Source organism: Schistocerca piceifrons, chromosome 2, assembly GCF_021461385.2.
Source record: "Schistocerca piceifrons isolate TAMUIC-IGC-003096 chromosome 2, iqSchPice1.1, whole genome shotgun sequence".
NCBI classification, from domain to species: domain Eukaryota; kingdom Metazoa; phylum Arthropoda; class Insecta; order Orthoptera; family Acrididae; genus Schistocerca; species Schistocerca piceifrons.
The window spans coordinates 1,008,391,125-1,008,416,898 of record NC_060139.1 but is presented as its reverse complement, the minus strand read 5'-3'; positions in this window follow the sequence as shown (position 1 = coordinate 1,008,416,898).

Below are 25,774 nucleotides of genomic sequence, written 5' to 3'. Positions count from 1 at the left end.
AGGAATGAGGTACGATGGTCGTGCATCCCCTCATAAGCCACACATTTCTGTAGATGGCGCTAAAGATTCTTTTGATATGAAGAGTTACACCACTGGACAGTGGATGTCTGGAAACAAGTGGAAAACGGAAATGAGCGTTTGGTGTCATTGGCCGGGAGGCCACTTGCGGGGTAGGTCCGGCTGCCTTGGTACAGGTCTTATTACATTCGACGCCACATTTGGCGACCTGCGCTCCGGATGGGGATGAAATGATGATGAAGAGAACACGGCACCCAATCCCTGGGCGGAGAAAATCCCCGACCCAGCCGGGCGTCGAACCGGGGCCTGTAGGATGGCAATCCGTCACGCTGACCACTCAGCTATCGGGGCGGACTCTGGCAACAAGTGATCTGGAGTGATGAATCACGCTATACCCTGCGACAATTCGATGTAACGTGTTTTTCTTGGTGAGGGCGTGGTCTCCTCATTACGGTCAAAAAAAAAAAAAAAAGCACTAAATGTACAAAATGTGAACTAATTTTACAGCACTGTTTCGTGAACACAGAAGAGCAGCAGTTCGGAGCCGATGGCTGTTGGTGTCAGCCTGAGAATCCATTCTGTCATAAAGTGGAATCTATGAGCCAATGGTTTGCGGACAGTAACATTGCTGAAATGGACAGACCTACCTAGATTCATGATCTGAATCCGTCCAACATCACTATGTTCTCTGATTTCAGCTGTTAAGGAAGGATGTTCCACCATTCTTCCACAGACATTCAGACACCTCATTGAAAGTGTCTCCAGCAGAATTCAAGTCGTCAAAAAGGCGAAGAGTGACCAACTCATATTAATATACCGGTTTATAGTAGCGTCCAGATATCTTTTTATCAGACAGTGTACGTACAGTCTAGGATCTAGAAGATATGTTTTCCACGTGACCAGCTTATAACAAATTGGGTTATTATGGAACATCGTCCCACTTATGCATCAGGATTTGCGATTATCTGTCAGAGACGTCAAAGTTTGTAGTAAAAGACGGAAAGTCGTCGAGTAACACAGAAGTAATTTCTGGCGTTCCCCAAGTAATCTTATAGGCCCTCTGCAGCCCCTTATGTATGTCAACGATTTAGGAGACAATCTGAGCAGCCGTCTTAGGTTGTTTGCAAATGATGGTGTCGTTTATTGTCTGGTAAACTCATAAGAAGATCAGAACCAGTTGCAAAACGATTTAGGCAAGATATCTATAGCCTGCGAAAATTTGCAATTGACCCTAAATAATGGAAAGTGTGAGGACTTGCACATGAGTGCTAAAATGAATCCGTTAAACTTCGGTTACACCAAAAATCAGTCAAATCTAAAGGCCTAAATTCAACTAAATTCCTAGGAATTACAATTACGAACAACTTAAACTGGAAATAAATTTAGAAAATGTTGTGGAGTAAGGTGAACAAAAGACTGTGATCTATTGGCAGAATACTTAGAAGATCTACTAAAGCGACTGCCCGCATCTCGTGGTCGTGCGGTAGCCTTCGAGCTTCCCACGCCCGGGTTCCCGGGTTCGATTCCCGGCGGGGTCAGGGATTTTCTCTGCCTCGTGATGGCTGGCTGTTGTGTGATGTCCTTAGTTTAGTTAGGTTTAAGTAGTTCTAAGTTCTAGGGGACTGATGACCATAGATGTTAAGTCCCATAGTGCTCAGAGCCATTTGAACCATTTTTGAACTAAAGCGACTATCTGCTCTACGCTTGTCCGTTCTCTTTTGGAGTACTGCTGCTCGGTTTGGGATCCTTACCAGACAGTATTAACCGAGTATATCGATAAAGTTCAAAGAAGGTCAGCAAGTTTTTTACTATCGGGGAATAAGGGAGTGTCACTGGCATGATGTAGGGTTTGGGACAGACACCGCTAAAATAAAGACGTTTTTCGTTGCGGCGGAATCTTCTCACGAAATTTCAATTGCCAACTTTCTCCTCGGAATGCGAACATATTTTGTTGATGCCGACCTATGTAAGGAGAAACGATCATCATAATAAGATAAGGGAATCAGAGATCGCATGGAAAGATACAGATGTTCGTCATTTCCGCGCGCTGTTCGAGAGTGGAATAATAGAGAATTACTGTGAAGGTGGTTGGTTCGATGAACCCCTCAAACATGGTTCAAATGGCTCTGAGCACTATGGGACTTAACATCTGAGGTCATCAGTCCCCTAGACTTAGAAGTACTTAAACCTAAGAAACTGAAGGACATCACACCCATCCATGCTAGTTGACAGGCAGGATTCGAACCTGCGACCGCAGCAGCAGCGCGGTTCCGGACTGAAGCGCCTAGAACCGCTCGGCCACAACGGCCGGCTTACCTGGAACACGGATCCAGAAAAAATCGTTCTTGTGCAACACACTTCGCTCTTTGTTCTGATGAAGTAATGAGTTTTACTGATAGTGAATCTCAAAGTTATTCCATGATTCTAGATTTACAGAATGCTTTTGATACTGTTCCTCACAAGCGGCTTTAAAGGAAATTCGTGCCTGTGGATTATTGTCTTAGTTGTCCGACTGGATTCGCGATTTGCTCTCAGAAACGTCAGAGTTCATGGCAACTGATGGAAAGTCGTCGAGTAAATCACAAGCTATATAGCCTCTCTGATCTTTGTAATCAATATAAGTGATTTAGGAGACAATCAGAGATGCCCTCTTAGAGTCTTAGTAGATGATTTACCGTGTAGTAAAGTCATCGGAAGATCAATACGAATTACAAAATGATTTAGACAAAAATTTTTGACTAATAGCAATACGTTCAAAACCCAGTTTCAGGAATTTTTCGCGTCCTGTTTCATATAAACGTGTTTTCAAACATGTCAACAAATTTTACTGAATAGTATCATAGCAATACGTCTGAGTTTTGGAATGTAGTTGAATGTATCTAGGATAAAGAAAACACGGTTGTCAGACTCCTGCAGCGTGGAGCAAATTTGGGGAGCACTTAAAAAATAAAACAAGACAAAAATCTTAGCAAACTGCCTGAAATCTGTTTTACTAGCAGATTTGGGTAAATTAATGAGAAAAAACCTTTTTCCGAAGAAAATCTGAGCACCTTCCATGATGAAAATGTTTTGAAAATATTAAGAAAATTTGGCCGATTGGTAAGAATGTATGACGTCTGAGAACTATTGGACGTGATAAAAAAAGTTTACCAGATGTAGAAATAATTTATATCAGACAAATAGTGCAGCCCTTTTCTAATAAGAAAACTTATCGATACTAAAAAATCAGTAAAAATCATATGAAAATCAATGTCGCAAGTCAATGAATAAGCACAAACCCTCTAAATCTGAGATGATGAATATTGAGCTTATTCATAACCGTCGTACTGAACAACTTGGAAGATTTTTTAAATAAATTTCACGAAATGAAACTGGGATAATGTTCGGAAAACACAGTTTAATTAAAGTGCACCCTCATCATCATTATCGTCGTAATCAAAAGCATTCTCCAGCTCACTGCTAAGATATTTAACTTTTTCTTCTGGAAAATAAATTACACATTTCTTCAGAAAAATATTACAATAAAATTCATGTGAACTCTACCTTATATGGTTGTTGATTCTTCGTCTAAGATAACGTCGTTCATTTGTGGTAGTTGGCTACCGGAGATCCAAGAAAATCGTAATCTCCCTCTTTGTCATAGCATACGAAATATATGTCATTTAAATCGGTTAGATTCTTCGTATGAGCTTTGCAAGGTGTTTACGCAGTTAATTTTTTCTGAACAAATGGCGTTATAATTCTGCTTCACACAGCGATATACTGCAGTAGTAGTAATTAGATAAATCCAGATTTAGTGTTGTAAAAGAATGTTAACATTTCATTTTACATGTTTTTGTAAAAAGCCACATTATAGCCGAATAGACATCATTAATTATTTTCGTTGTATAATCTGCACGTTAATCCTTTTAAGACAGTCAATTAATTCCTGTAATAGGTGTATATCGGCTTAAATCTGTGAAAGCCTTTTGACAGCGTGTATAATTTTTCATCATTGTAAATGGCTCTTCTCCTCTTGCGACAGAATGCAGAACTGTAATCGCAGCCGTTCGTAACATATTCGATCTCGTTGATTAATTGGTCAAAAATAGTAAATATTCTTGGTGTCTGACCCTCGTATTCTTGACGAGGTAATCTTCATTAATTGTTTGATTTATTGTACCGTCTTCAACCCAATACTCATAGCACACTCTTGATTACTATGGATGGTTTTCTATGCGATCATTGCGTCTTTTCCTGTTGTGACCAATTATTAATTAAAAAATTTAACCATAGCTTCATTCTTTTGTGAAATCCTATGGCTTAACTTGTTACAGTCCTGATATATGAAAATCTACCGATGTTATACCTTCGCGCAAACGCTGCTCGGTGTCGCTGATGGCCGGACAGAATGTCTGTTAAATATCAGATCGATGCTTTCAACGTCCTGTTCACGCAACGTGTGCAAAAATTTTCCTCGGGTGATCTCTGATTATTTGTGGAATGTCTCTTAAGGCGTGCAGTAAAATGAATCCGGCTATGATTAAAACGTTTACAGATTCCAGCTCATTGCTTTCAGTCTTTTTTTAAAGGTCTCGCATGACCATCGATCTGTCGGTTTTATTTGTTGTTCCGCACATGTGACAAAGTGATAGCGGTACTGGGCTTATCGGGTGACACAGCACTTTTTCAATGCTTTTTTCTTGTAAGCACAACGCTAAAAGCCGCCCAAATAATTTTCGTTCTAGCCTCACTTCTTGGATCTTGCTATCAGGTAGTTTATGGACAGTGTAAATTAGCGTCGTTGCGACGGTCAAAACAGAATGCTGCCGTATGCGCTGTGGTGAATCGAGTGACACTGCCGGAACATTCTTTCCACTTTTGCGAGTATAGGTAATACCGAAAATGTCTGAAAATAGTATTTTAGCAATCCCAATAGCCATTCAAAAGGTTTTAAAAATGTGACTGGGTGGCTATAATAGATTTCAGTACAATTTGTTTACATTTTTGAGAATGTGCTCAGTCCATCTCAGTCCATACGACACGATCGGAATGTCTGAAAACAAAAATTCTCCAAGAAATGACAAAGGCTGTGTACCTGTTTAATATCTGACATATTGCGATAATAGCATGTACCAGAAACGGTCCCCGCGAAGCTGTGACTGCCCACCTTTCGTGTTCAAGTTCATATAATCTAACTATTTTGTACGATTTTGGCCGTTAAACTACTAGACATGGTTTTGGTCGTGGGCTGTCGTACTATACATTGAGGAGACAGAAGTCATGGGATACTTCCTAATATCGATTTACACCTTCTTTTACCGAGTGCAGTGCAGCAACTCGACGTGTCATGGAGTCAACTCGTTGGAAGTCCCTTGGAGTAATAATCATGCTGACTCTGTCGGTGATCGATTCAGTTCGGCAGGACATGATTTTCCAGTCGTCTAAGTACAACCGATATGGTGACGAGTCCTGGAGAGGCGCTGCTGGCGATGTCGCGCTTTTAACAAAGGCACACGCAAAATTTCGTCGTACTCTCTCAATGGGTACTTTAGTCGTATGTCCCACATTGATTTCTGTGGTTATTGCACGCAGTGTTGCTTGTCTGTTAGCACTGACAAATCTACGCAATCGTCGCTGCTCTCGGTCGTTAATTGAAGGCCGTCGGCCACTGCGTTGTCCGTGGTGAGAGGTAATACCTCAGATTTGGTACTGTCTGCACACTCTGGATACTGTGGATCTCGGAATAAAGAGTTCCCTTCGGAATACCCAAATGGAATGCCCCAAGCGTCTAGCTCCATCTACCATTCCGCCTCCAAAGCCACTTCATTCCCGCGTGCGGCCACAATCACGTCGGAAACCTTTTCACATGAATCTCCTGAGTACAAATAACAGCTCCGCCATTGCACCGCCCTTTGATATTTTGTGTACGCGATACTACCGCCATCTGAGTATATGCATATCGCTATCAAATGACTTCTGTCACGTCAGCGTAAATAGTGAAGTGTGAGGTCATTAACATCAGTGCTAAAAGGTATCTGTTTAATTTCAGTTACACGATAAATCACACAAATCTAAAAGCGGTAAATTCAATAAAATACTTAGGGTTTACAATTACGAATATCTTGAATGGGACCTATCACAAAGAAAATGCCATCGAGAAGGGTAAGTAAAGACTGTGTTTTATTAGCAGAGACAATATGCAACAAATCGACTTAAGAGACCGCCTATACTACGCTTGTCTTCTGTAGAAGTACTGCTGTGCGGCTTGAGATCTTTATCACGTAGAATCGACGAAGAATATCGAAAGAGTCCAAAGAAGAACAGCTCATTTCGTATTGTCACGGAATAGGCGAAAGGGGCATATGATAAGCTAGTTCGGGTGGCAACCAATAAAGAAAGGCGTTTCTCGTTGAGGAAGGATCTCAGTTTCAAGCACCAGCTTATTCGTCTGAATGAGAAAATATTATATTAGTGCCCAACTTACAAACGAGACATGATCATCGCAATACAATCGTAATAAAATATGAGAAATCAAGCCTCTGACGGAGCTTTCGTTGTCGCTTTGAATCACTTTTATGCTACAAAATGAAATGATAACGGAAAAGTGCACACATCAGAATTTACATTTGTGCAAAAAGTGAAAAGTTTGTGCAAAATTCTGCTGACAGAAAATTTTATAAATTATACTGTTAATGAGGGTTTGAAAAGAGCAACATGTGTATACTGAACTCGAGTTAACAGTGATATGTTAAATGAAATTTTATTATTTTTTTAATAGTAGCTTTTACACATAAAGATTCACACATTCCATACGATATCTACACTACAGTAAAATGTCAGTATTGATTTGTGGATTTTGCATTACGTTATATCATATCACATTAGAATATGTCGGTTTTTATGCATAGACCACGCAATTAATACACACAATCAATGTCTTTTCAAAACCAAAATCGTTGTAAGATGGCTCTTCAATATTAATTATCTGTAGTTTACTAATTCTTTCCACAGAAAGACGATTTATAATTTCCATTTATATGTTGTTCAAGCAACTAAACCCTCGCTGCAATCAACTGTGTGTAGTGGACAGAGGCGTATTCTATAATTAAATCATAAGAGGGAATTATTTACTCACCTTATTATCATAAATGAAGCTCTCTGAAATTCATTCCAGTGCATCTACTGTTCAACACTATCTTAAACAATGACTATGACAGTAACAGATCATTTAAATTAATAGACATGGCAGAATTAATTAGTGAATATATTTATGTGATTTATTTATTGCCATTCTCGTCATCATTTCTGTAGTTTTTAGAATACAGTCTATTAGATACTCCTATCTTATCTAAATCTCTTAGTCCGACATTTAAATTTATGCTCTATTAATCTAATAATTTGCAAACTGTGTACTTAATAACACTTCTGTGCTGCAATGAATCTTGTATTACGTTTCCACGAAAGTCGAATTCACCTTCTTGAAATTCTGAAGGTACTTAACAAGAAAATAACTGTAATTTGAAACAGATTTCAAGTTAACGTCCTCCAGTTCTGGTATGAATGAGTTCAAGTAAATTAGTATGCACACGGGACTTAAATTTTAAAAATGGAAACTCGATTTGTCAACAAGTAACATGAAGTCTTGCATACATGACAATACTGACAAAAGTGTTAGACACTTTACATTTTTTAGTAATCCAGAAGGGATGTGTTATTTCTCTTTTTCCAGCACAGATACCAAAGAATTGCAGTCTTTGTATTGTCAATACGAATCTCAAAAGTGTTAAACGTTTTTTCCCTCAGCTCATTAAGTATTTTTTGCATATCTTTTAATACTTTGAAATTCATTGGTGACTGTTCAAAGTAACTATATACTCCGTTTAGAATATTTTGAAACTCTACAAGCTCCACACAGTATTCAGCTGCTTGACTGACTGCTGCAGCTTAACGATGGCCCATACAGTGCACAGGTAATATATGGGGGTTGTTCTTCTTAAAAATTGGGAGCCCAGATCGAACTCCTCTCGTAATGGATGCACCATCAGTAACAGCTGAGGAGCATTTGCTCTTATCAGTGCCATACATATCCAAAATTCCTACAAAACATGAATATATATTTCTCGCAGTACATCCTGTTAGTGGAGACAGTGTTAAGCAGTGAGTGCACATTTTCCCATTCTCCACTGTTTTCACATATATATGCAGAGTTTCTGTTTGAGTAACGTCAGTAGACTAGTTTCTCATAACTGAATTCTATCTGGCTGACTTTATTTTCGATAAACTATAATCAGCAACTATTTTATACACTTTATCCTCTATATCATTAATACTATCATAACTTTCATAATTTTCATTGCCACTGAAAGTTAATTTCGTCAAATGAAGATATCCTTAGTATATAACAGCTGTTTTAATACGGAAAATTTGCTTGTAGCAATATTTACCTTCGTTACTATGTAGATGATTTTCATAGCGGATATTACACTTTGCTTAGCGTTTTTACACTATACAGACGAGGGTTTGACGAATTTTGGAGTCTCTAACGACTTTCGAACTGAATTCTTATGGTCCACCGAAGTTTCATACAACACATATCTTGAATGTACAAGAAAAATAAAGAGTCTTTAATGGTCACGGATTTACTTGCATCTAGCTTAGAAGTCAAAACTAGAATTAAGATGCAATGCATGCAATTCAAATTATTTGCTAATGCTGGAATAGTTTAGAACACAGCAGCAACAAATTAATTAGATCGACATATTAGTTAAAACTGAAGAAACTGCAAAAAGGTGGGAATTTAAGAAGATGGGACCTGGATAAACTGACTAAACCAGAGATTGTACAGAGTTTCAGGGAGAGCATAAGGGAACGATTGACAAGACTGGGGGAAAGAAATACAGTAGAAGAAGAATGGGTTGCTTTGAGGGATGAAGTAGTGAAGGCAGCAGAGGATCAAGTAGGTAAAAAGATGAGGGCTAGTAGAAATCCTTGGGTGACAGAAGAAATACTGAATTTAATTGATGAAAGAAGAAAATATAAAAATGCAGTAAATGAAGCAGGCAAAAAGGAATACAAACGTCTCAAAAATGAGATCGACAGGAAGTTCAAAATGGCTAAGCAGGCATGGCTAGACGACAAATGTAAGGATGTAGAGGCTTATCCCACTAGGGGTAAGGTAGATACTGCCTACAGGAAAATTAAAGAGACCTTTGGAGAAAAGAGAACCACATGTATGAATATCAAGAGCTGAGATGGAAATCCAGTTCTAAGCAAAGAGGGAAAGGCGGAAAGGTGGAAGGAATATGTAGATGGACTATACTAGGGCGATGTACTTCAGGGCAATATTATGGAAATGGAAGAGGATATAGATGAAGATGAAATGGGAGATATGATACTGCGTGAAGAGTTTGATAGAGCGCTGGAAGACGTAAGTCGAAACAAGGACCCAGGAGTAGACAGCATTCTATTAGAACTACTGACAGCCTTGGGGGAGCCAGTCCTGACAAAACTCTACCATCTGGTGAGCAAAATGAATGAGACAGGCGAAATACCCTCAGACTTCAAGAAGAATATAATAATTCCAATTCCAAAGAAAGCTGGCGTTCACAGATGTGAAAATTACCGAAGTATCAATTTAATAAGTCACAGCTGCAAAATACTAACGCAAATTCTTTACAGACGAATGGAAAAACTGGTAGAAGCTGACCTCAGGGAAATTCAGTTTGGATTCCGTAGAAATGTTGGAACACATGAGGCAATACTGACCCTACGACTTATCTTAGAAGCTATATTAAGAAAAGGCAAACCTACGTTTCTAGCATTTGTAGACTTGGAGAAAGCTTTTGACAATGTTGACTGGAATACTCTCTTTCAAATTCTGAAGGTGGCAGGGGTAAAATACAGGGAGTGAAAGGCTATTTACAATTTGTACAGAAAGCAGGTGACAGTTACAAGAGTCGAGGAACATGAAAGAGAAGCAGTGGTTGGGAAGGGAGTGAGACAGGGTTGTAGCCTCTCGCCGATGTTATTCAATCTGTATATTGAGCAAGCAGTGAAGGAAACAAAAGAAAAATTCGGAATAGGTATTAAAATCCACGGAGAAGAAATAAAAACTTTAAGGTTCGCCGATGACATTGTGATTCTGTCAGAGACAGCAAAGGACTTGGAAGAGCAGTTGAATGGAATGGACATTGTCTTGAAGGGAGGATATAAGATGAACATCAACAAAAGTAAAACGAGGATAATGGAATGTAGTCGAAATATTTCGGGTGATGCTGAGGGAATTAGATTAATAAAATGAGACACGTAAAGTAGTAAAGGAGTTTTGATATTTGGGGAGCAAAATAACTGATGATGGTCGAAGTAGAGAGGATATAAAATGTAGACTGGCAATGGCAAGGGAAGCGTTTGTGAAGAAGAGAAATTTGTTAACATCGAGTATTGATTTAAGTGTCAGGAAATCGTTTCTGAAAGTATTTGTATGGAGTGTAGCCATGTATGGAAGTGAAACATGGACGATAAATAGTTTGGGCAAGAAGATAATAGAAGGTTTCGAGATGTGATACTCCAGAAGAATGCTGAAGATTAGATGGGTAGATCACATAACTAATGAGGAGGTATTGAATAGGATTGGGGAGAAGAGGAGTTTGTGGCACAACTTGACTAGAAGAAGGTATCGGTTGGTAGGACATGTTCTGAGGCATCAAGGGATCACCAATTTAGTATTGGAGGGCAGCATGGAGGGTGAAAATCGTGGAGGAGACCAAGAGATGAATACACTAAGCAGATTCAGAAGGATGTAGGTTGCAATGCGTGCTGGGAGATGAAGAAGCTTGCACAGGATAGAGTAGCATGGAGAGCTGCATCAAACCAGTCTCAGGACTGAAGACCACAACAATAACATTAGCGGACACAGTGTTAAGCAGGGAATTTAATTTGAGTTAGATGTGAAGAACGATTTTATAATCATCATTTGCTTTGGTGTATATATTTAAAAAAAATGTTTTAACCTGTTGAGTCATCGCGTTGTAACACTCTCACAGCAGACAAAGGAATGAATGTTCGAAACATCATGTGCCACAATATGTACACGGAGACGCCCAGTGATTCAACGTGTGATTTAGGTAAGAAAGCCAAGTGCGTCTAACACCCTCCCAATCTCCCACACTTACTGAATTGTAGTCGAACTTGCTCACTACGTGTCTCATAGACGTTATGCCTGATGGTTTTTTCTCCTCAGTCGCGAGCTCTAATGCTTGTGCAATAAACAGTGTATAATGATGAATGTGGTAAGTGGGCAGGTTTAAATGTTAAGCGTAATGAGAATTGTAAAATGTTAGGACTCCAACTAATTCTGTTTCATTTGTCCAATCGCAAAATGATTAAAACGGTTTCTAAATGCAGTGTGTCGTTAAATTTCTTAACAAGATTCACTGTAATCCATCATTAGTCTCCCAGCACCGCCAAAGTTACAAAATGTTTACAAGATCTATGGAATCCACGTGAGATCACAGAAATATGTTTTCAGAGGCAACTTCAACAATTAAATCCGTCTTTACTTGGAGTAGCTCTTCACACACTAGCAATTTTTCAACAGACTGTTTTTTGTCCTTACATGAGATCAGTTTTTTATACACGGATTCATATATTAAATCCTGTGAAACCGATCGTAGACTAGTTGTGAGCTGTCTTAGCGCTCTTGCACCTGCCTTCTCAGCGCGCACTTGCGACTGGTCCGTTCTTTCCATCGATAAGCACTGATAGTAATCAAATTTTGTAATTGCCGTTTCCTGATGATTGATATTGAAATTATTGTTAACAAGTTCTCAGTGCAAGTAACGTTATCAGATATGTTGGAACTGTATATTAGTACCCAAACAGTAAACATAAACAATAAAAGATTCGCTTCTTGGCGTCCAGCGTGGTAAGTGAATCCCCACCGTCTCTGCTTCAGTACCATTTGTCTCTTGCTCTCCCGGCTTTTCTCACGCTGTGACCATTTGGCGCGTCCTTCGATGGGTCTGCTTTCTGATCCTACCAACTAGTTAGCCTCCCGTAAGAAAATCTTCCAATACTCTGTATTAAATCACAGCAAATAAACCATAATAAACGTGGGCATGGATGTGGCATAAACGCCACAGCATTTGTTGTGAATGTTAATTAATACTACGGCTTATCTGATGATGATGCCAAGCAATTTTCTTTTTGCAATTTTGTCATACGATGACATATTGGAGACCGTGGCTGTTTTTGAAGACAAATGTTGATCGTGTTAGGACAGCAACCAGCTTTTTTTAATATTCTTCACATGTCCACTTATAGTTTCAGTGGGGCTACAGCGCCGTTCGCTTTTCTTCCATAAAACAAATTTATCCATCACTTCATCAAATGCACAAAAATACTGTGTGCATTTGAGAAGAATAAGTGAACCACGCAGGCCCGATGAATAATGATATCCACTAGCTGGGGGAAAAACCAGTTTATCATTTGTTTTATTGACATATTGTTACGATCCGCTGAAAGCTAAAGGGTTGTGTTTTTAGCCTCTGTTGATTGGTTCTGTGGCAGATTGTTGTTGCATTCTGGGACGGTAGGCGGCACTTCGTTCCTTCCCTTGACAGGCTGTTAAGGCTTGCTTGTGTTTACACCCTAACTGGAATCACCGTGTCCCATGGCCAGCTTGCCAGCTTCCGCAAGGCTCAAAATAATAAAGTTATACGCGCGTCCTGTCTCTCCTCTTGGCATGAAAGATGAGATTTAAAAAAAATCCTTTGTTCCTGTGGCAGAATGTTGTCACATTTTCCGAGTGCTATTTTGAAGTGCGACTCTTTCTTCGACCTCGAGTAGCGAAAAGCGACTGCGACTTGAACTAGGGATGGGAAAAACCGACCGGGTGAAAACTATGCCGATATTTTAGTTCTGAATAATGTGGCGTGAGGTGTAATCGCGTGTTGTACAATTTCAGTAAGATGTGTCGTAGTGTGTCATTGCCGAACATCTCTTGCATTGCAGAACGGCACCTAATCTGGTCTGGAAATATTTTTACAAAGTGACACAGCAATTAAGTAGATTGCTTGAAATGTCTCAAAAGTTTAAAGATTTGTCTGCCATTTCTATCAAATAAAAAAAAGGAAGGAATTCATGGGAACAGTAATAAATTAAAAACTTAACAGCAATTCATTCATTGTATAAAAATTGAAAATAGCTGATTTACTGCCTGTGATTAAATAACGTGCCTGTAACTGCTTGCAGCCATGAAAACGGACAAATTAACACGAAAAATGTAATTTTTCAATCCTTCAACCTTTACAACTCAGTATCCGTAATACCCAAACCTCCGTGTACAGCATGATTTTTGAGCAGAGTTTCAAAAAATTAGAATCAGTAGAAAAATACTGCTTTTTTGGTAGTATTAAACGACTTATCGCTTTACGAGAAAAGCGGTGAACGGTAGGCGGACTAAGCTTTCTTTTATTTGCACGTTTAATCTAATATTCTGATTATATGTGTCTTTACACTGAGGGAGTCAAAACTTTTCAGTCTTTGTTCGATTTCTACGTTTATAACAGGAAATAATAAAATCAGAAGGAAGGTCAGTGTTGGCCGTAATTTTGATGATTTATTAACAGCAAAATCGATTTGAGTTATGGTGATCGTTTCATAGCTTCTGCTACTGATAATAACTAGACACCAGTGCCTACGAGCTTTAATTTGTACCATAAAGCACTGAAGATGATCATTACGAGATCGAAAATAGATTTTGCTGTCAATAAATAATCAAAATTACAGCCAACGCTGACCTTCCTTCTAATGTTACTTATCATATGGTCGTTGTGCACACTGCACTCTATGGAGTCGCCATCAATAAGGGAAATAATAAGAATAAAAAACCGAAAATTGGTTACATCAGAAACTGATTATTTTTATCGTTTTTAAGAGTCAGGTTAAATAGGCTTGAAAAAAAAAAAAAAGAAAACAATATAACCGAAAACCGGTTGCAAATACACTACTCGCGTTTGGCGCTGGGCCGTATTGTGTAAACCCTACAATATTTCTTCGATATAACTGCTCGACATCCCCAGGTGGTGGTAATCGCTGCTGTCACTGGTAGAAAACGTGACTGATGATGTTCGCGCGGCGGTGTCGAAAGTTATCGGGCCAGGAGCAGGCAGTACGTGTGCGCGGAAAGACGCTCGTAGTTGGAGGAAAGCGTCGCTCCTCGTGCTCCCTGCTGCGAGCGGCAGAAAGGCTTTCCGCGCATGCGCTGTCGTCAATGACAGTGCTGCCGGACGCTCCTGTGGTTAAAAGCTGAATTAAATCTCAGCAGTGCGTTGCGCAGAGTCATGAGTCGGATGTTCTTGTTTTCTTTATTTCTTTAGCTTTAATGGCAGTCACTACTGGATTCGAGGCGGCGGTTAAATGAAAAGCTCTATCCCTGTTGATAAAGATAGTCCGCCGTACGAATGTGTATGGCCTCCTTAACAACACATTTCCAGGAACAAGACACTGGGGATAAAATTTTAGTCGTTTCGTAAAACATGCGATGCTTCGTGTCCAGGCAATGCTCCGCTACCGCTGATTTATCCGGTTCCCCCAGGCGTGTATGACGATGACGTTCGACGTAACGTTCTTGCACGGTTCGGCATCTCTGCTCAGTGTAAGATTTTCCACATTGGCACTGGATCTTATCCACGCCGCGTTTCCTAAGGCCAGGATCGTCTTTGACCGAACACAATAAATTCCTCAGTTTTACTGGTGGCCGCCGAGCACACTTGATATCGTGCCTTTTGAGGATTCTTTCTATTCTTGAAGACATGCCGCCAAAATAGGACAAGAACGCCATTTCAATGGTTGCCTACGCATCTTCATTTACGGGTGATCAAAAAGTCAGTATAAATTTGAAACCTGAATAAATCACGGAATAATGTAGATAGAGAGGTACAAGTTGACACACATGCTTGGAATGACATGGGGTTTTATTAGAACCAAAAAAATACAAAAGTTCAAAAAATGTCCGACAGATGGTGCTTCATCTGACAAGAATAGCAATAATTAGCATAACAAAGTAAGACAAAGCAAAGATGATGTTCTTTACAGGAAATGCTCAATATGTCCACCATCATTCCTCAACAATAGCTGTAGTCAAGGAATAACGTTGTGAACAGAACTGCAAAGCATGTCCGGAGTTATGGTGAGGCATTGGCGTCGGATGTTGTCTTTCAGCATCCCTAGAGATGTCGGTCGATCGCGATACACTTGCGACTTCAGGTAACCCCAAAGCCAATAATCGCACGGACTGCGGTCTGGGGACCTGGGAAGCCAAGCATGACGAAAGTGGCGGCTGAGCACACGATCATCACCAAACGACGCGCTCAAGAAATCTTTCACGCGTCTAGCAACATGGGGTGGAGCGCCATCCTACATAAACATCGTACGTTCCAGCAGGTGTTTTTCAGCCAAGCTGGGGATGATGCGATTCTGTAACATATCGGCGTACCACTCACCCGTCACGGTAACAGTTACAAAACCAGAATCACGCATTTCCGCGAAGAAAAAAGGCCCTATAACGGTAGATGTGGTAAATCCAACCCATACCGTGATTTTATCGTCGTGCAATCGAGTTTCCACGACAGTTCTAGGATTTTCGGTAGCCCAAATTCTGCAGTTGTGGGCGTTGGAGCGTGAAATGAGCGTCGTCGGTCCACAACACGTTACTCAACCAATCGTCATCTTCCGCTATCTTTTGTAACGCCCACACCGCAAGTGCCCACCGCTTCAGTAAATCGCCAGGTAACAGCTCTTGATGCCGAAGGATTTTGTACGGATAGCATCGGAGGGTACGTCTAAGTGCCAACCAAACAGTAGTGTATGGAATGCCGGTGCGACGCGCGACTGAACGAGCGCTGACATCCACGTGCATAGACGGACCCGCTACAGTCTCCATTTCTTCCTGAACTGTCTCAGCAGCATTACGTCTTGTGCTCGGTCGGCCACTACGGGGTCTATCGTCTAAACAACCCGTGGCTACGAACTTTGAAATTATTCTCACCACAGCTGCATTTGTGAACGGACCTTTACCCTTTCGAATGCCCTTCCTATGGCGATAGGATCGTAACGCTGAACTAGCACATTCCCCATTCTGATAATAGAGCTTCACTAAAAGCGCCTTTCAGGTAACGTCAACATGCTGCGACTGCTGGCGCATCTGATTCTATCCCTCAATACAGCTCCTTTTATGCACGATTGTCATGCGCAATCACTGACGTTTTGCTGTCCAGCGCCATCTGTCGGACATTTAGTGAACTTTATTTTTTACTTTGTTCTAATAATACCTCATGTCATTCCGTGCATGTGTGTCAATTTTTACCTCTCTATCGACATTATTCCGTGGTTTATTAAGTTTTCAAATTTATACTGACTTTTTGATCACTCGGTACATCCCTGCTTTGAATTTTGTTAGAACGAAATGCATGGCGTATCTGTCTATAGGAACAGCCATTCTGTTCGAATACCATTTTTAGGTGTTGTAGCCACCAGCTAGACTGTCGGTATCTGACACCTCATGTGCTCTTACCACTAAATAGCGTAAGACACTACCGTGTTGTGCAGGGTGGTGAGAATTTGTGGCCTGCAAATATAGCTCCGTTATGAGTTGGTTTGCGGTAGACACTATGTGCCAGCGTACCATATGGTTCTGTTCTGACCATGATGTGCACGAATGGTAAAATACCATCTTTTTCCATTTCCGTTGTGAACTGTATATTCAGAGGGAGTGAGGTCAGATGCCGGAGAAACACAGGTAATGTCTCTATTCTGTGGAGCCACACCGCTAATATATCGCCTATATACTGCCAGAGGCAGGAAGGGTTTAGACTTGCCGACTGCAGGACTTTTTCCTTAAAGTTTTCCATAAAATAGTTGGCCACCAGGAGAGACAGGGGACTTCCCATGCCGACACCGTCGACTTGTTCAAAATACTGGTCACTGAATAAGAAATAAGTTGAGGTAAGCACATGTTTAAACAATGTCATTAAGTCCTTCTCAAACTGGCGGCTGATAAGCTCTAACGAGTCCTGTAGAGGTACTTTCGTAATTATAGTCATGGGGGAGCTGCTGCCAAGACTGTATTGCCTACCAAAGATACATAAGGACGGGTCTCTCCTCGATGCGCTATTGAGCAACATCGGAGTTCCTACCTGTGTTCTGGTGTAACATATTACTACGCTGTTGGGACCCCTCTTAGGCAAGTGTGACCATCACATCCGGAATTCAGAGTACTTCATAGGACACCTGAAGACACTTAAGTTACAATTGTCGAATATTTTGGTTAGCTTTGACGTTCTACTTTTATTTACGAAAGTACCTCTGCAGGACCCGTTAGAGCTTATCAGCAGCCAGTTTGAGGAGGACACTGTAGCATTATAATCATGTGGTTACCACAAACTGTTTCTTACTCGAAGACCAGTATTTTGAACAAGTGGGCGGTGTCGCCATGGAAAGTCCTCTGTCCCCCATGGTGGCCAACTATTTTATGGACGACTTTGAGGGAAAAGCACTGCAGTCGGCAAGTCTAAAACCTTCCTGCTTCTGGAGGTATGTAGATAATCTTTTGTGGTGTGGCCCCACCGAGTAGAGACACTACCTGTTTTTCTCCGGCATCTGAACTCGCTCCATCCGAATATACAGTTCACAACAGAAGTGGAAAAGACAAAATTTTACCATTCCTGGATGTCATGGTCAGAAGAAAACGCGATGGTACGCTCGGAGATAGAGTCTATCGCAAACCAACTCACACGATGCTATATTTGCAGGCCACAAGTTGTCATCACCCTGCACAACACGGTAATGTCTTACTCTCTTTAGTGCATAGAGCACATGTGGTCTCAGATGCCGACAGTCTACCTGGTGAGCTGCGAGACCTTTATCTGTCTATCGGAATAGCCGTTCTGTGGGAATACCGTTCTTAGAATGGTTTTCCAACAGAACGGCTATTCCGATAGTCACATACTCTATGCATTGCGTTCTAAGCAAATTCAAAGCAGGGACGTAAATGAAAATACTGAGGCGCGCAACTGAACGGCGTTCTTGCCGTATTTTGGCAGCATGTCTTCAAAAATAGAAAGAAGCCTCAAAAGGCCGACATCAAGCGTGTTTTTCGGCCACCAGCAAAATTGAGGAATTTACTGTGCTCGGTCAAAGACGACATTGGCCTTAGGAAATGTGGCGAGTATAAGATCCCATACCAATTTGGAAAGTCTTATATTGGGCAGAGATGCCGAACCATGCAAGAACGTTGCGTCATACATGCCTAGGGCAGCCTGATGAATCAGCAATAATGGAGCATTGCCTATACACGAGGCACTGCATGTTTTACGAAAAGACTGAAATTTTATCTCTAGAGTCACGTTCCTGGATCTGTGTTGTTAAAGAGTCCATACACGTTCGTAGAGTGGACAATAGTATCAACAGGGATCCAGGTTTTCAGTAAGCGCCGCCTGGAATCCAGTACCAACTGCCATTAGAGCAGAACAAACAGAGAAAACAAGAAATTCCGATTCATAACTCGAAGGAGCGAACTGCTGAGATTTAATTCAGCTTTTAACCACAGGAGCGTCCGGCAGCACAGTCATTGCCCACAACGCACGCGCGGAAAACCTTTCTGCAGCTCCCAGCAGGTGTCACTTTTCTCCAACTGCGAGCGTCTTCCCGCGCACGCGTATTGCCTCCTCCTGGGTTGATAAATTCCGACACCGTCGCGTCATTATCATGAGTCACGCCTTCTAACGATGACAGCAGCAACTGCCACCACTGAAGATGCCGAGCAATTCATCGATGAAATATTGTAGGATTGAACACAATACGATTTTGCTGTAAACCCGAGAAGTGTATTTGCAACAGTTCGTCGAAAAGCCTGAAAAGTCACATAAAAAACCGGTTGTTTAGGCGATAACCACCATGCCTAACTTAAACCCTGCTCTGAATGTACGAGAAAAGTTCTCGTCTATACATGCTAGACCTATATACTCACGTTACACGCAAGCTCTGCGCTCAGCGATTTTCGGCAGAGGAAGTTTGAATATAGCACTTTATAACTGCAAATCATTGCGCATGCGCGATTTACGCGCCTGCGCATTCTTCGCGCTCGTGTTCTAGGAACGGGGCGTCGATGTGCGGATACCGTCAGTCGCATCTAGCCGCCAGCAAGGATGAACTACCTGAAGATGTAGGATAGTTGCTCCGAAGAAATACTGTGGAATTTGCACAACGTGATCCGGCGGCAAATCCGTGAAGACCATTCACAAGATTGTTTCAAATGGTTCAAATGGCTCTGAGCACTATGAGACTTAACATTTGAGGTCATCAGTCCCCTAGAGTTAGAACTACTTAAACCTAACTAACCTAAGGACATCACACACATCCATGCTCGAGGCAGGATTCGAACCTGCGACCGTAGCAGTCGCGCGGTCCCGGACTGAAGTACAAGATTGTTAATAGCTATTTGACAAAGGTGACCTCTTATCTTCGACTTGGATTTTTATATTCTGATCTGAAGATGACCAGAAACGGTAGAAACGTCAATTTTCCTATATGCGATCGTAGATAATAAAGATTTTTTTTTTAAAAGAAAACATTCATTGAAACAACAGATCGCTGTTTCTACACTGACAATGTCAGCTACCTGTGACAAATTGTAATTTTTTTAGAGAAAGTGTCACTTAAGAGCCACCCTACTACACAGCCAGCCTCCAATAATATGTATGATGGAAGTAAGAAAATTTAGTTATTGAGACAAAGTACGTGCCCTGATTATAATAACAGGACGTGGTACAGTTTCCCATATGGCAGCATGCTCGCGCTTGATACTGGGCTAATGAAGGGAGAACGTAAACAGAGTCGCGCATGACGTGGCGCGAAGCTGCGCTGTCGTTGACGTGAACTGACGAACAGACGCGTGAGCACCTCCCCCCACCTCTCTCCTCTTCCCCCTCCGTTTCCGCCATCCACGGCCGGCTACAGCGCTTTTCAATTTATACGTAACCTGCCGCCCACGCCGTCGACTGCCCGCGGGCGAAGCACAGAGCCGCTCTGTTTGGGCTCTTCCTGGCCGGCGGCCCTGAAATCACCGGCGGCTTAAAACGCCATCGCAGGCCAGCATCGTAATTTCCCGATACTGAAACGGGTCCGTTTTTAATCCGCTGTCAGTCCCCATCACTCGATCCGGCTGATGGCGCGCTGGACATCTCACTGATCTCGTATTGGCGTATTAATTGTCTGTTAGGCACAAACGGATTTTGGCTTTTTATTTTCGTTTGTACATGAACTTAAACTGCGATGGCCATTTACAGAAGAAATGAAAAATTTTACCCTGACTGGCCCCTTAGTTATTTTTCTGGTGAAAAGAAGCACCAATAAGCTTAATAACAATCTTATTTGTCACAACAACAGGTGTATGCACGGTTTTAAAATTCTGCGAAACGAGTTTAGACGCTAACGATCCTTCAGAAACTTGACTTTAATTGTTGTTCAGGGACCGCTGCTTCGTAATGGAATATGAGACGAACTCAACAATTACGTAAAAAAGATAATAACTGCACTGGCGTTAATACATCAAGAAAGCTGGGAGTAGTTCCTACATATCACTAATATAAATAAAAGATTTCGCTTCTTGTTCATAAGAACACCAGATAAAAACCTTTTCGCCTTCAGGAGACACCACGTTAATACTGTAAGACTGTATATTGACGGACAGTCAACACGGATTTAGAAACTATCGTTCTTGCGAAATACATGTAGCTCTTTACTCACACGAAGTGTTAAATGCTATTAACACGGGATTTCAAATTTATTTCCAAAAGGCTTTTGACACTGTACCACACAAGCGGCTGGTAGTGAAATTGCGTGCATATGCAATATCGGCGAGTTCACATTTTATAGCAACTGAGAGAAACTCATCGAATAAAACGAAAGTGATTTCTGGCGTTCCCCAAGGTAGTGTTATAGGTCTCCTGGCTGCTTTGGGGCAATCTGAGCAGCCATCTAAGATTATTTGCTGATGATGCGGTCGTTTATCGTCTATTAAAGTCGTCAGAAGATCGAAACAAATTACATAACGATTTAGAAAAGATATCCGTATGGTGCGTAAATTGTAAATTGACGCTAAATGATGAAAAGTGTGAGGTCAGCCACATGAGTGCTAAAAGGAACCTGTCAAACTCCGGTTCCACGATAAACCAGTCTTATCTAAAAGCCGTAGTTCGACTAAATGCATAGGAATTAGAGTTACGAGGAATTTAAATTGGAAAGAACACAGAAAATGTTGTGGGGTAGGCAAACCAAAGACTGCGTTTCATTATCAGATCTCTTACAAAATGCAACAGATGTGCTAAAGAGACTGCTTACACTACGCTTGTCCGTTCGCTTTTGCAGTACTGCTGCGCGATGTGGGATCCTTACCAGATAGGATTAACGGAATGCATTGAGAATGCTCAAAGACGAGCAGCACGTTTTGTGTTACAGAGAAATAGGGAAGAGAGTGTCATTGGCATGATACAGGATTTGGGGTGGACGTAATTAAAACAATGGCGTTTTTCGTTGCGGCTGAATCTTGTCACGAAATTTGCAATCACCAACTTTCTCCTCCGAATGCGAAAATATTTTGTTTATGTCTATCTACATAGGGAGAAACGATCATCAGGGCTCGCACGGTAAGATACAGGTGTTCGTTTTTTCCGCGCGCTGTTCGAGATTGGAATAATAGATAATCATTTGAAGGTGGTTCGATGAACCCTTTGCCAGGCAGATTTGCAGATCTACGAACCTATAGATGTAAACATGCAACTAGTGTGAATAATGCCCTCAGTTCCGCGATGAAGAAGACCAGTTTCTTGAGGTGTGCTGTATTTAGTCGGAGCTACTCAATGTTGATTACAACCCACAGAGCTAAAAAATCGCGGCGTGTTGATTGCAAATTGTGCCAGACGTTTTCTAGGAGTTAGAAACGAATGATTTAGTGGAACAATGTAGGCTGCCTGAGTGATAGTCAAACCAGCAACATATGCGTGCATGGAAGATGGAAGGTCCACAGCGTATTCACCATGGCGAGGTAAAAGAAAGGGCAACAGATGCTAACAAAGAATGTAAACGTAAACATCCTAGTTCACGTTGTAACGTTCTTTAAAATATCTACTTGGTATTACTTTGAATGAATCCCTGAACTGGGAATGCATACAAAACTAGAGTAATCGTGTAGCGTGTTGTAACTGCAAGAGGCGTACTTACTCTGTGTTATTGTTAGCCAAAACTTTATACGAACTGATTGGGCAATGCAGCTCCCAATACTAATAAAGAAATACAGTCACTGCAAAGTACGTTCAGTCCCATAGGCACTGAATCCTCTGGCTCTGCTCAAAACTCTGGTCGCTGTGCGGTTACCAAATAAAATAAAATTGTCTTACCTCCAAAGCAGGTGGATCGCGATATATTCTGGTCTCTCACTAAAAAAAATAAAATATACTAGCTACACGCTCAGCGGTGTGCAATTCTGGCCGTATTACTTTGAAACGTACATGAAATTCTCTTGGATGAAAAACGAAAACATTTAAGAAAAATTCAATGTTTTTGAAAAACATATGACCTGGACAGGGAGGCGGTACTGATTATGGTGAATTACTAACACTGACTTTTTTAATGGTGAAATTGTATTCGAATTTAAATTTGGCTTTCCTGAACATCTGGCAATTGAAATTACATTACTCACTAAAATTACATCTGTTTTACTAACTGAGTCACAAACAGTGAGAATTATACAGCAAGTGTTATCTAACCTCACTAAAAAGGCATAAAGACAAATCATCAGATTACGCATACCTGTGGTAACCAATCTTAGAGACATTACAAAATGGAAATATCTAACTAGCCTTTACATCAAATCTGTTTAAGTATATCCTGTGGTTACTCACCAACTGCCAATCAGCAGCCAACTCATCTACACTAACCTGCTGGCAAAACAAAAGTCATAAATATATCTTTACCTTGTTTGCGAGAAGACTTCTGCTTCCACATCTGTGTTCCCAATAATACATATACTCATAATTCCTACATTATAATCTAACATTTAGTGGCTTCACAGGGCACGCCGCAAAAACCGCCTATCCCATCCTGTTTCGCTTACAGTCAGCTACCCAACGCTGTGCGCCAAGCGCTCCCTCACTCCAACAATACAGTCTCAGACCAGAAGCATTATCTTTGGCTCTGTGGTCGTGCACAGTCAGCGATCCGCTTTATAGAGCCCATCAGAGACATAAATCGCTTATAATACAACAGTTTCATTTTATCTTTCATTAGTAGCATTACAATATTTGGGCGCCACTTACAAGTGTACCCCAGTAGACTCAGTGCAACGTTCGACATAAACTGAATGAGTGGTACGAAGTCATGGTAATAAAAACTCAGCTAAGACACCGCAGAACTATCTCTGGCCTAAAACACCTCCACACACACACACACACACACACACACACACACACACATACAAATACACACACACACTGGGGGTCAAGCTCCTCATTGCACAGTCAGTGATTAGACTTGTTGCATCATTTGTAAATAGGCAATACCCGAGACGTCGGACTACACAAAACGCCTCTAGTCATCTACTGTCCGGTTTTTATGCATTTTGATACACAGAAGACATTCAACTCAGTACAGGGTGATTCAGCTGCCCCTATCTATGGGTTTTATGCAACCTGCACCACCATCAAAAACAACACACAAGATTTTCATTACCTCTCACTCGTTATGCGCAGACTGTTATGACTTTTTTGTAAGAAATTTGATGTAGTTAAATTTTGTACTGCAATACATTTTCACTGGAGGCCACAGTTTTCGAGTTATTCAAGTGAAATGCGTTCGAAAGTCACTTTTGTACATTTTTCTTGAATAATTCAAAAACTACGGCCTCTACCGAAGATATACCCCAGTACAAAATTAAACTCTATTAAATATTCTACAAAAGATGAAGCTAATTTTTTTTCTAGAACTAACAGTTTGCACGAAGGGAGCGAGATAGTATGAAAATCTCGCATGTAGTACTGTAAGGCGTTGTGGATTGCATAAAACCAATAGGTAGGGGCGGCTGAATGTCGTCGGTCATTTGCGAGGTTCTCGACTCTAAATATTCATGGCATGACGTTCCCTTTGAGGTATTCACTCAGAAACTGCTTGAGATTCAACTGCTTTTGTTGATAGCAGAAACTCCTGTTATTCTGAAACCGACTGTCATTGACAAGGTGTGTCAGTATACTTCTCACAACCACTATTACTTCGTCTTGTTACATTACTGTGTGTGGTATACCATATATTGTAGCCACGTTGTACAGTAAGCACTATTACAGCAGCGATTGGTGCGCCTTCACACACGTTGTGCACGCCGGCACGTCTCCGCATGGTAGTTATTTTTGCCTTCATGCCATGTCTATGCCAACGGCCTTGCCACATTGGTAACACCGGTTCCAGGTAGATCACCGAAGTTAAGAGCTGTCGGGCTTGGCTGGCACTTGGATGGGTCACCACCAGGTCTGCCGAGGGCTGTTGGCAAGTGGGATGGACTCAGGCCTTGTGAGGCCAACTGAGGAGCTACTTGATAGAGAAGTAGCGGCACCGGTCACGAAAACTGGCAACGGTCGAAGAGGACGATATGGTGAGCACATGCCCCTCCGAATCCGCGTCTGATGACGCCTAAGGGCTGAAGATTACACGGCGGTCGGTCGGTGCCGTTGGGCCTTCAAGGCCTGCTCGGATGTGTTTGTTTACTTTATGTCATGTTTGTACGTCAACCGATCTTATTCGGCTGATTTTATGCAGAGGACTGGCACATACACATGAAATCACTGTGTCATCAGTGTAAGGTGACATGACCACTTGTAAGAGGTCCATGATTAAGGAATTTGTTGCTAGCGCACTCGAGCAGATGTAATTTCGATGGACTGCTCATGCGCTGCCTACGATATGTAAGGTATAAGAGACTCTCAGACCAGAGAGCAGTGTTGACTGCAGTAGGAACTGTGTAGCAGTAGGAGTAGGTAGTAGCGAGCAGTCGTGTGTATCGTGCTGGCTGGGCCGTTCGTGAGGAGCGATGGCGGAGCCTAAGCGATATAATATAAGGTAAAAGCAGCCTCGCGCATATGTACTATTGTTATGTCAAGCCGCATGTAAATGTTTTTAAAAAATCTCTTAATAATAATCTTTCTTATAAAAAATTAACTTTTGATAATCATTCATCTCAACTTAAGGAACTTACTAATTTCTCCAATCCATGGTCATCCCGATTATTGTAATGAAAAATCAGTTGTTTCTTTTTATACATGACAAATCTATCGGTCAGCATTGCACTGGGCTGTGCCAGAAAAATTTCTTATAGGAGCAGATATATATGCGTTTTCCGGTGACTTAATTGAGGTACGAATTTTCATATTTTATTCAGAATGATCTTTCAGGGCCATGACGCAGCGCTGCTGACGTCCAAAATTTACCAGTTAGAATTCACAGTCAATTATTGAAAGGTTATAAGTGAGCCACAATTTTTTTATTGAGAGATTAGTCACATTTTATTATTGATAGGTTACGCAATTTATTTATTGGGAGGTTACGCTAAATGTCAATGTTATAGTTATATTTTTTTATTATTGGTAGGTTACGGAATTTTTCTGTTGGGAGGTAACACTAAATGTGAATATTATTTATATTACTTATCTGTTGGGCAGACACACTGAATGAA